Raw genomic sequence first — 10861 nt, 5'->3', positions numbered from 1 at the left:
CTATGCACTCCGAGTCCAACATGTCGCTGCGCTCCACCTTCTCCCTGCACGAGGAAGAGGAAGACAATGTGAGTGTCAGCAGTCTTCTGTTTCCTATTCACATGTTGATCTAGTATAGTGACGCAAAAGACTGACAGACCTACACATGTGCCCAGCACGAGATTGACTCTCTCTCTCTCTCTCTCTCTCTCTCACCCTTTGCTTTCTCTCTCCTCCATTCTTCTTCTTTCCCCTGGCCAATGCCAGAGCTCGGGGAGCCCCCACTCAGAGAACCTGTCAACCACTTTAAGAATGCTTGGCGCCCAACGCAGGGCAAACGGGTAAGTTAGTGCGAAAGTGAAGTTGTCACTCAGCGACAGCAGAGGTGCAGTGTGGGACGGATGAGCTAAAGGCTCCTGCGCTGCTCTGAATCCAGACCATCTGTGGCCCCAGCTGGAGCTCCGGCAATGGTCTGGCACTTGTTTTGTGCCATATTTACAGATCTAAACACAAATGGCTACTGCCTGATTGTTTCACGATTCATTAGTCAGACAAGCTCCAGTCTCTCGCCAGCCCAGCTGTTACAGAGTGAACCTTTGTCACTTAATAGGGCTGATTATAACTTTCCATCAAAAGTATTGATCTGTGGCTCTAGACCTTGATGATACCTCATTGGAATAGTCAAAAGGTGGAAACAGGTTAAATATACCGTAAATATAAAATAATAATAATTAAATGCGTAACATTTTAAAATGTATATTTATTTAAATTTAATCATTTTATTTTTTAAGTAGCAAGGAACAAAAAGTCTTTAGTGATTCACTTGTATCTTACCTACTGTAAATGCCCGTGGCTTACGATGCTCCTCCACTTAAAAGAGTGAAGGGAGAAAGAAAGCATATCTTCAGGTCAAGCGTTTTATTCCACAGGGGCCTATTGATTTCACATTAAGGAACAATAATGGCCCACAGTAAAATAACTCACTGATCTGGGACTCCAGACATGAGTTTGTATTGGCTTTCTGCCATTCCTGATCCTGCTCAACACTATGTGTTTAGATCTCTGTGTCAAAAAGAAGCAAGAAGCATATGTTGTTTTAAATGCCCATCTGCAGGACTGATCAAATCTTCATTTATTACCACTTTGTTTTGCTAACACACAATGATTGATCAGAGCTGAGGAAATCAAGCGACACACTTCAGAGGAAGGAGCGGCGTGTTTAACATTACGGGAGTAAATGAGTGAAAGAGAACATTTCAAAGAATCTCCTCCTCTCTCTCTCATACTGTACTTAGACAACAGTAAGAATGCCTTTACGCTGCCTGAAGACTGAGGTCTGCACGCTAGAATAAGCAATTCATGCCTCAGAACTTTAAATAAGAGATTTAATTAACATGTTATCAGCTAATTAGTTCATATTGATTAATGCACTATTAATTTTCTCCAGACCCAAATGAGTCTTTAATGACTACTGGACATCAAAGTACCGGTTGTATAATTAGTGACACAAGGAATTTTTCAGTCGTTCGAAATGTTGGACATAAAATAGCATTAAAAATTCAATTATATTTTACACACAAGGAAAAAGAAGCAAAAAAGTGATTAATCTAAACTAAGGTTCTTAAAGAAGAAAATAGATTATTGACACCAATTAAACAATTGTTTTAAATTGTCCTGTAATTTTGGTCATGTTTAAAAAGCACATTTAGTTAGCAATCTGTCGTCATTCAATAATCACTAAATTAAATGATTTGTCTGCATGTAACTTCACAGTTAAAGAAGTGGGCCATCAGTCATCAGGTTTGATCCTTGGGGACAGATGCATGTAACAAATTTAATCCAGTTCTGTCAACTGCCATTGCACCCTTTAACTTGGCACTTGTCCCCCATGTATCCCCAGAGACACTGGAATGAAACAAGCCTGGTGTACTAATTCCCAATCTATGTGCATATACACAGCTGCAGGAATAAAAAAAACAGATGTGCAAAATGACCTTCTTTTCTCTTGTGCTGAAATCAAATATTTACATTGTAGACATCCTGCGTCTGTGCAGAATTTTGCACTGTCAGGCTTGAAGGGGCATCACTTCAGGATGGGTTACAGCCTCATTCCTTCCTCTTCTCCCGTCCCACGTAAGTGGCAAGTCTCAAATGGTCCAAGTGCATTCTACAGGGACCCTTCTGCTTCCAGTGCATCTGTCATGATGGTGACAGTTCCGGCAACTCACACTGTTCTAAGTGATGTCTTCAGTATGGCTGCTTAGGAAATAATTGATGGGGTGCTTGGGAGTTTTAAGGCGAGGAGCCGTTAAGCATCCACTGAAGAAGCAGTTCTAATGTGATGCATGATTCACTCTTTAGTGAGTCATAAAGGCCATGACAGAATAACAGAGATCCCTCGGTAATCACCCACTGATGCATTCCCTCAAATTTAACCTAAAAAAGAAATGATGTTGTTAGTGCCTGCACATGATAATGGGCTTGTTTCAATGAGTTGCTCTGTGCCACAAGAGGAGAATAATAACGACAATTATAAATATCTAGACCTCAATTAGTTGATGACTGATTTAAATAGACTGAGACACTTTTTGGAATCAGGTTAGTTGATAACATAAAGCTAATTCAAAAACAAGATCTGGATGTCATAAAAAATTCTTAAAGAAAAAGAGTTACTGAGGAATAATTTGATATGAGAACCAAAAGAGGCAGTTGGTACAAAAATATGATTGAATGAAAAAAATAACAAATGAACGGATGAAAAAATGAAGGGATGGGGTAGAAATAGGCAAATAAAAGAACATTTTGCTCTATCACATCCAATCAGCCCCCACAGCACCTACATCACTACATCCTGGCCCAGTGAAAACATGTTCCAGCGCAGAGGTGTAGCCTACTGGCACTGAATCTCATTGCCTTCCATTGGTGTTATTGTCCATCAGGCCGAATGGAAAGGAGGAAAGGCTGCAGTACCTTCCCAGCAGATGGACACCAAATATGTGCATGATTTATCTGCCCAGTGATTAACTGTGAGAAACAACACCCCACCACATGGGTGAGATATATTCATGAAAATGCATTTATTTTAAAAAAGATGAAAAAAAGAGAATGATTATTGTGTTTGAAGCCGAACTCAACAGATGAGTCAATAAAACAGCTTAAATTGACAAGCGCTTGTTATATGGACAGCATTAACGCTAGCAGATGGAGCTACAACAACACTGCATCATACTGATGGACTGTGGAAAAAAGAGTGGGAGTCCCTGAAATGTGTTGTATTGCATTTGAAATATCACAAATGCATTTTAATCAAATCAATCAACTCGAAAAGTGTTTCATTGTCATTATTATTTCTTACTACTATTTGAGTTAATTTTAAGATTTATTCATGTAATTAGCTCATATAGTCAGTGTGGCAGAGAGAAGCATTTCACCACCTGAGGCATTTTTAAGCCATTGACAGGTTGTAACAGGGATTTGGCTACTGCTGAAACACAGATAAATATCCACCATTATTTCCACCAGTGTGTCTGGCTTTTGGACGGGAGATGCTTTGGACTTTGGCAAAGTATCGGGGAACATCAGCACAAAATGCAAATTAATTATGCGCTAACAATATCCAAAAAAAAAAAGAACAAAAGAGCGTTTTGTTTCGGCTGTTGTTATTTGGAGATGTTTTTCAGGGTCTAATTTAATGAGCTGGAAACCAGAAGACTTTGTTTGAGGAAGTGATATCATTGAAGGCCTGCATGTGGATTTTTTACCTGGTATTTCTTTATGCCATGCATATTTTTATGTTGCAACCTTATGGTAAGATGTTTTTCTTTTCCCACATCAAACTACATTTTATACCCCATAATGACAGAGTAAAAAACTGATTTGCCATAACTTATGCAATATACATTTCCTCACCTTTTCTCTCAGATATTACTCAGATATCCACTAACCTTTGTCATACTCCTGCTGAACAACAGGAAACCAGTTTATTCTCCTCCTGCCACCACCACCATTGTGCTCCTCTCTAAATATCCATTGGACACTGGCTGCCAAAATGGAGGGAGAGAGAGAGCATTATACCTAATGGTGCTTCCCTCAGAGTTGCTGAGTGTGAGACTTGGCGTGAAACAGAGATATATGACCAGCGAGTCTGTGTTACTGAGACGATGCATGAACTCAACTGTGAAGATGGACCACCGCATGAAGGTCAGTGCTCAACCCCAGAGGTCCCGCTGTACTGCAGACATGCCACCCTCCTGCCCGGTCCAAAAGTCATTTGGAAGGAGACACCTGCTATTCACAATTACAATATTACAGGCACGCGGGGAGAATATGAATATTTCATATCTTAGAGTTGGTGTCAATTATTCAAATAACCCCCACTTACAGGCTAAATTAATTATGTTGATAGAATGAGAATAGATTTTTGGAGGTTAATATGATAATGTTTATATTGAGTATGGCGTGATGGATACAAGTCATTACTATTAATTGAATTAATGACAAAACAGAGACATGAGGGTCATTTATACATCGTCTTTGTATGTTGCAATGTAGCCTACTGCACTATATGTAAGTATTGTATAACATGCTACTCTCAAAAAAAAAAAATAATAATAATAATAACCCCCCCCCCCTTAACCATTCCTCAAGCATCAGTCTGCTGTGAGTTAGAGATGGCAAGGCGGTGCGCTAAAATCAAACTATGCACTCTAAGTATTCAGTTTAACTTGGAAATGCATCAGTACTAATGTAAAGTCGGTTGCAACTTCCAGTTTTCACAGACTTTAAAGGAATAGTTCACCCAAAAATGAAAATTATGTCAACAATTACTCACCCTCATGTCGTTCCAAACCCGTAAGACCTTCGTTCATCTTCAGAACACAAATGAAAATATTTTTGATGAAATCCAAGAGCTTTCTGATTCTGCATAGACAGCAACGCAACTACAGTCTTCGCGTCACGCGTGTGTTCACGAGAGTACCATGACGCATGTGTGTGGTAATGCTGACGCAGGAGCCGGCATTCTGACTTAGAACTTGGGAGTGCACACGCATGCATCGAAAACTGACACGGAAGAGAAGAAATTGTTGAATAAAGTTGTTATTTTTGTTTTCTTTGCGCACAAAAAGTATTCTCGTAGCTTCATGAAATTAAGGTTGAACCATTGATGTCACATGGACTATTTTAATGATGACCTTACCTTTATGGGCCTTGAGTGTGATAGTTTCGTTGCTGTCTATGCAGGGTCAGAAAGCTCTTGGATTTCATCAAAAATATCTTAATTTGTGTTCTAAAGATGAACAGAGGTCTTACAGGTTTGGGACGACATGAGTAATTAATGACAGAATTTTAATTTAACTATCCCTTTGAGTGCTATTGGTAATTTCCATTACAACTGATTGGAGTTGGCAGTGTGATACTAGATAAATGAAAGTAGCATCGGTTAGTAGCACCGACCAGTCAGAATCAATCTGTAAAAAATAGAAAAAGTGTGGTTTATTTTGAGAACAGTGGTGCATTCCTACTGTACATAATGCTAAATTTAGATCCTCTGCATGTATTTGATAAATGGCTTTGCTCACTTCTTGCAGTGAGTTCAAAGTTACTGAACGTTTAACCTGCTTGGTGGGAGTTTCTGTCCCAGAACAGCTTAATTAGCTAATTAAAACTCTTTTACATTAAACAAAATGAGGATAAGAGATTGGTTGGTGTTACACAGATGTCCGCCGACCTTATTAACTGCCAGTAATCCCACATGTAGATGCTGAACAAGGAACATTCTGGAGGGCAGGAGCATCCGTCCCCTTATAAAAGCTTATACTTTAAGTGTCTGTGCAGTGTGTAGGGGGCAGGGGAAGAGAAGATTTTTGTCCAACCCCTAAGCCAACTCATCAGCTCTTTAAAATCCTATTCACCAGCCAGGTCCTGCATATAAATTTCCACTCCGTCTCATCACAGCGCTGTGCGGTACAGCCTCCTCTGACTCATATTAGCTCATCATACTTAATCTTGAGTAAAATTTCCTAGTCTGTGCTAAATGACTTGCAGCCTTCATAGAGAAGAGATATTTATTTTTCTCAGGGCTAATGACCTGTCCCTTGGACCCACCCTCTGATGGTTATTTACAAGGGCCCAGATGCTTGGGCTCAAAATGAGTGGTTATGTCAGCAGGGGCCATCCGTCATGACTGCTTCCTGATTGAATCTGAGAGATCCCATTGACATTGACTCTGTGACTTTTAAGGCCATTACCTACCGCCACTGCAAAATGATCGCCTCATCATCACTTGTGAGCTGACAGCTGATTAGCAACAAATTACCGTCAGGACGCCGCTCTGACATCCAGAGGGGAACGAAGCAGACGAGAGCTAAACAGTCTGAAGTAATAGGGCTGCAGCGGTAGGTGTTGAATGTGTCATGAATCTAATGATAATGTTGTTTGTTTACAGAAAGAGTTCACAACCAGTGCTGCTGTTGTTACAGTGTATTTGGTATGAATTCCGGATTACTGAAATAGTATGAAATGGAGACTGTCAAAAAAAAGATCAAAAATCATCAGTGTTCTGTCTCACTCTATTTGAAGGTTCATCAGGAGAGTCAGGGGACACTTTTAATAAATCATTATCCATACAGTATGTTCAGACCTTTGTTGAAATACAAAAAAAAAATGGCTTCTGCATTCATATGCTTATTTGTGTATGTATGCTCAAGTGTATTAGTGAAGTCTTTTCTTAACAGTTGTCACAGTTTTCCTTTAGGAGCCGTATGATCTCTGATGAGTGGGGAGAGTCCATTTAGTGGCTGGGATTCATTTTTAATGCCTCTGGTGATCTGAAACTCTTTTAATTGCACAAAGCTCCCATTGCACCTAAAGTGGAGAAGTGCAATTGGCTTTTCATCTTACTTTTAGAATTTGAGCTGAAGTGCTGGAAGTACCTTGATGGTGATTTTCTGTCCTATTTGAAGCCCATGAAGACACTTCACTGTTGCAGTGTTCTTGCATACCCCCCAACCAACTGCTTTATACCTTAAGAGCAAAAACCCTTGACTTGAGTTCTCTGTTATTATAAAGAGAAATATAGACAAATATGAACTCTGTTTGAAATATATAAATATTAGATATATAAATGTTTTTATTATTGTTATTCTTTCTCGCCACAATTTAAACAACCAAACTTTTAGATTTTGTTCCACCTTTGTAAGTGCTTTGCAATTTTCTAGCTGTAGTTCAAACAGTAGAGCATAGTTCTAATAATTGCAAAGGTCATGGGTTCAATTCCCATGCCATGCATGCATTGAAAAATGTATACACTGAATGCAATGTAAGCCACTTTGTATTTTCTGTCATATGTAAAATTTCTGCCAAATGTAAATCTGGTTAAAGTAATATTTTCATAATGCGCCAACATAAGATCATGTTTAATGTGTTTTAAATTTGTGCATCACTCAACAATGACCAACAACAGGACCTCATTAAAAATTGCATATATCACCCTTTTTCCATTTTTAACACTGTCGTCTGCAATGAATTTGGATATTGTGTTTATGAAAAACAATCAATGGCTGTATTTATCTATTGCTAAAGTCTCACTCATGATAAACCTACGTCAGTTTTTATCACTACTATGACAACCAACATGGACATCCACGCAAAAACAACTACAGTAACAAAAAAAAAATCACTCAATCAATTAGTAAATAAATTTTACAAAAATCACAGCACAGGATGCACTTCAGATCATTCTCTACTCAAGGTGGCTCCTCAAGTACTGCTATGCATCTGCTGCCTGTTCAATAATTGCTGGCCCTTCGTGGATGGGCTTAGAGAGGCTTAGGGACAAAGGTCTGTCTCAGGGCCCCTTGACACCAGTCAGTGTTTGGAACAGTGATGGAGTTCCCCATAGCGTACAGTACACTGGCATGTCTGACACTCCATCAGGGCTATGCTTGCCTCAGTAAAGCTGACAATGTGGCTGCCCTGGGACTAGCTGTGCACATGCTAAATTTCCATTTGTCTCTCTCAGTGGAGATCCTGGGCTGTATTTCAAAACATAGCATCGCTGTCATGCTGAGATGCTACCAACAACACGAGGGTCCTCATAAAACATCATATCGGAAGGAGCGCTACAGATGTGGCCGAGAAAGCCTTGTCAATCCAAACGGTCTTCTTTTAAGTGACTACTCTGTCAGAAACTGGACAGCCAACACATAAACACATTTCAGGGGGAATTGATAGGTTGCCCTGTTGAAAACACAACATGGACCATGATGCAACCTGCATGGGTAACAGAGCTGTAAATGCAATCTTACATCATGGGTGATCTGAAGCCATCCTTGTGGCCAAAAGCCATTACTAAACACTTAAAATGTGTCTAATGATATGACGTGTCTGAGCCCACATAAGTAAAACTGTGCAGAACGAAGACATATTTGGTAATCCGATGGTTTAAAGTCGGCATGAAATTAAAAAAATTCTCAAGGGAAGTGATTATTGTCCTGCACTCGCACTGATGCAGGTGTCATCGGAGAGGAGATGTCGTAGCAAGGAGAAGGGGAATTTAATGTTTTTGACTACAAGGGCACTTTTTTTTCTTTTTCTTTTTTTTAATCATGTGCACGGATAAATCATTTATAATAATATTCCATAAAAAAAAAAAGAATTGTCAGTTTTTGATTTCATGGTGTCTTATATGACTTCATATGTACCTGATTTATTAATCTGTTAATTAAGCACTAAGCAACCTTATATGTAGCCTATGCACTATATATTAAAGCATATGCATGTTCTATATATAACATTTATTGCAACAGTTTTTATTTATTGATCTAAATGTAGATATATTTACATACAGATTTAATGTAGTATACAAATTTGAGGTCCAATATTATGATAAAATCATAATTAGATTTCACTTGCATTTTATTTTTATTACTGATCTAATGTTCCAAGAATTTATCTTAATGCTTGTGAGTAGCCATTGTGTTTTTTCTTAATATAGAAATGAAGGTCCCAATTCAAATGTCTGGTGAGGTCTGGGACAGACTCCCTCCCATCATTTCAACCCTAACAGAGAAAGAGAGAGAGAGAGAGAGCGAGGGGGGCTCTGTATGCGTTATGTCCACATTGACGTGTCAAGTGTTAGATTAACTGCCCTCTCAAGCGCCTTTTATTTCCCTGTTCCAGGGCAACGCTCATTTACATAAACAGATAATCCCTGATAAAAAATTTCCATTAGACAAAGGTGAAATGGATCGATTTTGGCTGCCAAGATAAATCTTACGTTTTACACCAACAGGGTCATTACCCAGGCCACATTTCAGAAATAATGCATTTAAAAATCAGCCGATAGCAGCCATTTCCAGATTTCCAATTACCTTTAAGAAAAGCTTATTCTGTGGACAATAAAGCACATTACGGCACAATATGATACTGTCCATAAAGATGACACTTTTTGATGAGAGGTGAGAGAAAGCTCAGCATATTTAGGGGAATGTCACAACCCCACGTTTCCGCAGACGGCTCTCTGCAGGTGCCAGGCAAATGTTCTATTACCCCAGTCCAAATAGATTAACAGTCCTGTTTAAAAAACAAACAGTATTTTTTCTCCGTTTTTTTCTGCCTACACCCCTCTGTCCTTCTCGGTTGATGAAAGGTGGTAGATTGACAGGGGGTTGCAAGGTGATGCCACCAGCGCCGGAGAGAAAGAGAGAATGAAAATCTCATTAGTCTCTCCTTCCACCCCAATTCCCAGCCCCCACTAACTGACCTTGAGACACCCCCACCTACCCAGCCATCCCTCCCCTCCCCTACCCGGTTGAGGTGAATCCCTCGCATCGCCTTGGGTCTTCTCGGAGCGCCGCTGCCGCTGAGGTCAGACGCTGGCGCTGCTGAATTAGTGCCAATCCTACAAACAAGCCTGGGCGTGGGGTAGTCCTGTGGCGGGAGGAGATTCAGGCCCGTAGAGGGCAGACGGCCCTCCCTCCTCTCCAGCCTACTGTTTCATGCTCTCCCCTGCCTTCATATCAGGGAAAAGCAGCAGGTCCTAGACAATCTACCTCAATCACCACGTGCAAGGATGCATCAAAAACATCAGCGCAATTTGTTCGCTCAAGAGAAGGCTGTAATTTTCATTGGCATCTGTACTAGATGGAGTCATATCGTCCACAAATGAAAGAGAATCTTCATTTATGCTCCGTGATGTGAGAAATCCATTACTGTGGGTTTGCCGTCTAATGAACTGACCCCGAAAATAAAAACAATAATTCAGTCGTGGTGTTGGAGCCCAGAATGACAAAATACATTACCGTGATGAGGGTCAAACCTCTCAAATAAGAAATGTATTTCTATTCATAAGTATGAAATGCCAGCAAATTTTTGTTGTTTTTCTTTCAGAATTGACTCATTCATTGCACTGAGCTCGTCTGAGCTGTTTTTTATTCACGTTTGTTTTAGTTCATTTACAAACTAATTAATACATTTCGTTTCAGATTCCCCATGCTGTTTGATAATGTTTCCACATGATTTTGACTGTATGAAATATTCTATTAAAAAGTAAAGAAAGTATTTTAGGCCATTTTAAACAGCCGAGACTGTAGAAATGAGTGACCACAGTACCATCTAGTGGATCTTTTTAGACCTACTGCCAAAATCATCACTACACTTCAGGACAGCACAAGAGATTGATCATTTCTATCGGGACACTTGTTTTTTGTTTTTTTACTTGCTGTTTTACCTTTCTTTTTTCGCTGAATTGTGGAATAGTGTAAAATTAAAGTGAAAACTGTATGAAATTAATCAAAGTTGTTACATTTAATAAATGTCAAAAATCAATTTTTGCTGTATTCTTTTTTTTTTTGTTATGAATCGGCCTACTATCTCGGGTTAA

The 10861-nt window shown here is 39.5% G+C and overlaps 1 long non-coding RNA gene across 1 annotated transcript in view; it reads right to left on the bottom strand.

Moving 5' to 3' along the window:
• LOC107752373 (uncharacterized) overlaps positions 1-2602 on the bottom strand; it is a 14695-nt gene extending 12093 nt beyond the window's left edge. Inside the window, exons 1-2 of the long non-coding RNA XR_001641351.1 lie at positions 2591-2602; positions 814-816 (exon numbers count right to left, since the gene is read on the bottom strand). This is a non-coding gene — a long non-coding RNA (uncharacterized LOC107752373). The remainder of the gene's footprint in view (positions 1-813; positions 817-2590) is intronic.
• Between the last annotated feature and the right edge of the window lie 8259 nt (positions 2603-10861).

The sequence above is a fragment of the Sinocyclocheilus rhinocerous genome, unplaced genomic scaffold (genome assembly GCF_001515625.1).
Source record: "Sinocyclocheilus rhinocerous isolate Xijiao unplaced genomic scaffold, SAMN03320098_v1.1 scaffold381, whole genome shotgun sequence".
NCBI classification, from domain to species: Eukaryota; Metazoa; Chordata; class Actinopteri; order Cypriniformes; family Cyprinidae; genus Sinocyclocheilus; species Sinocyclocheilus rhinocerous.
This window is presented reverse-complemented; position numbering and strand designations above follow the sequence as displayed.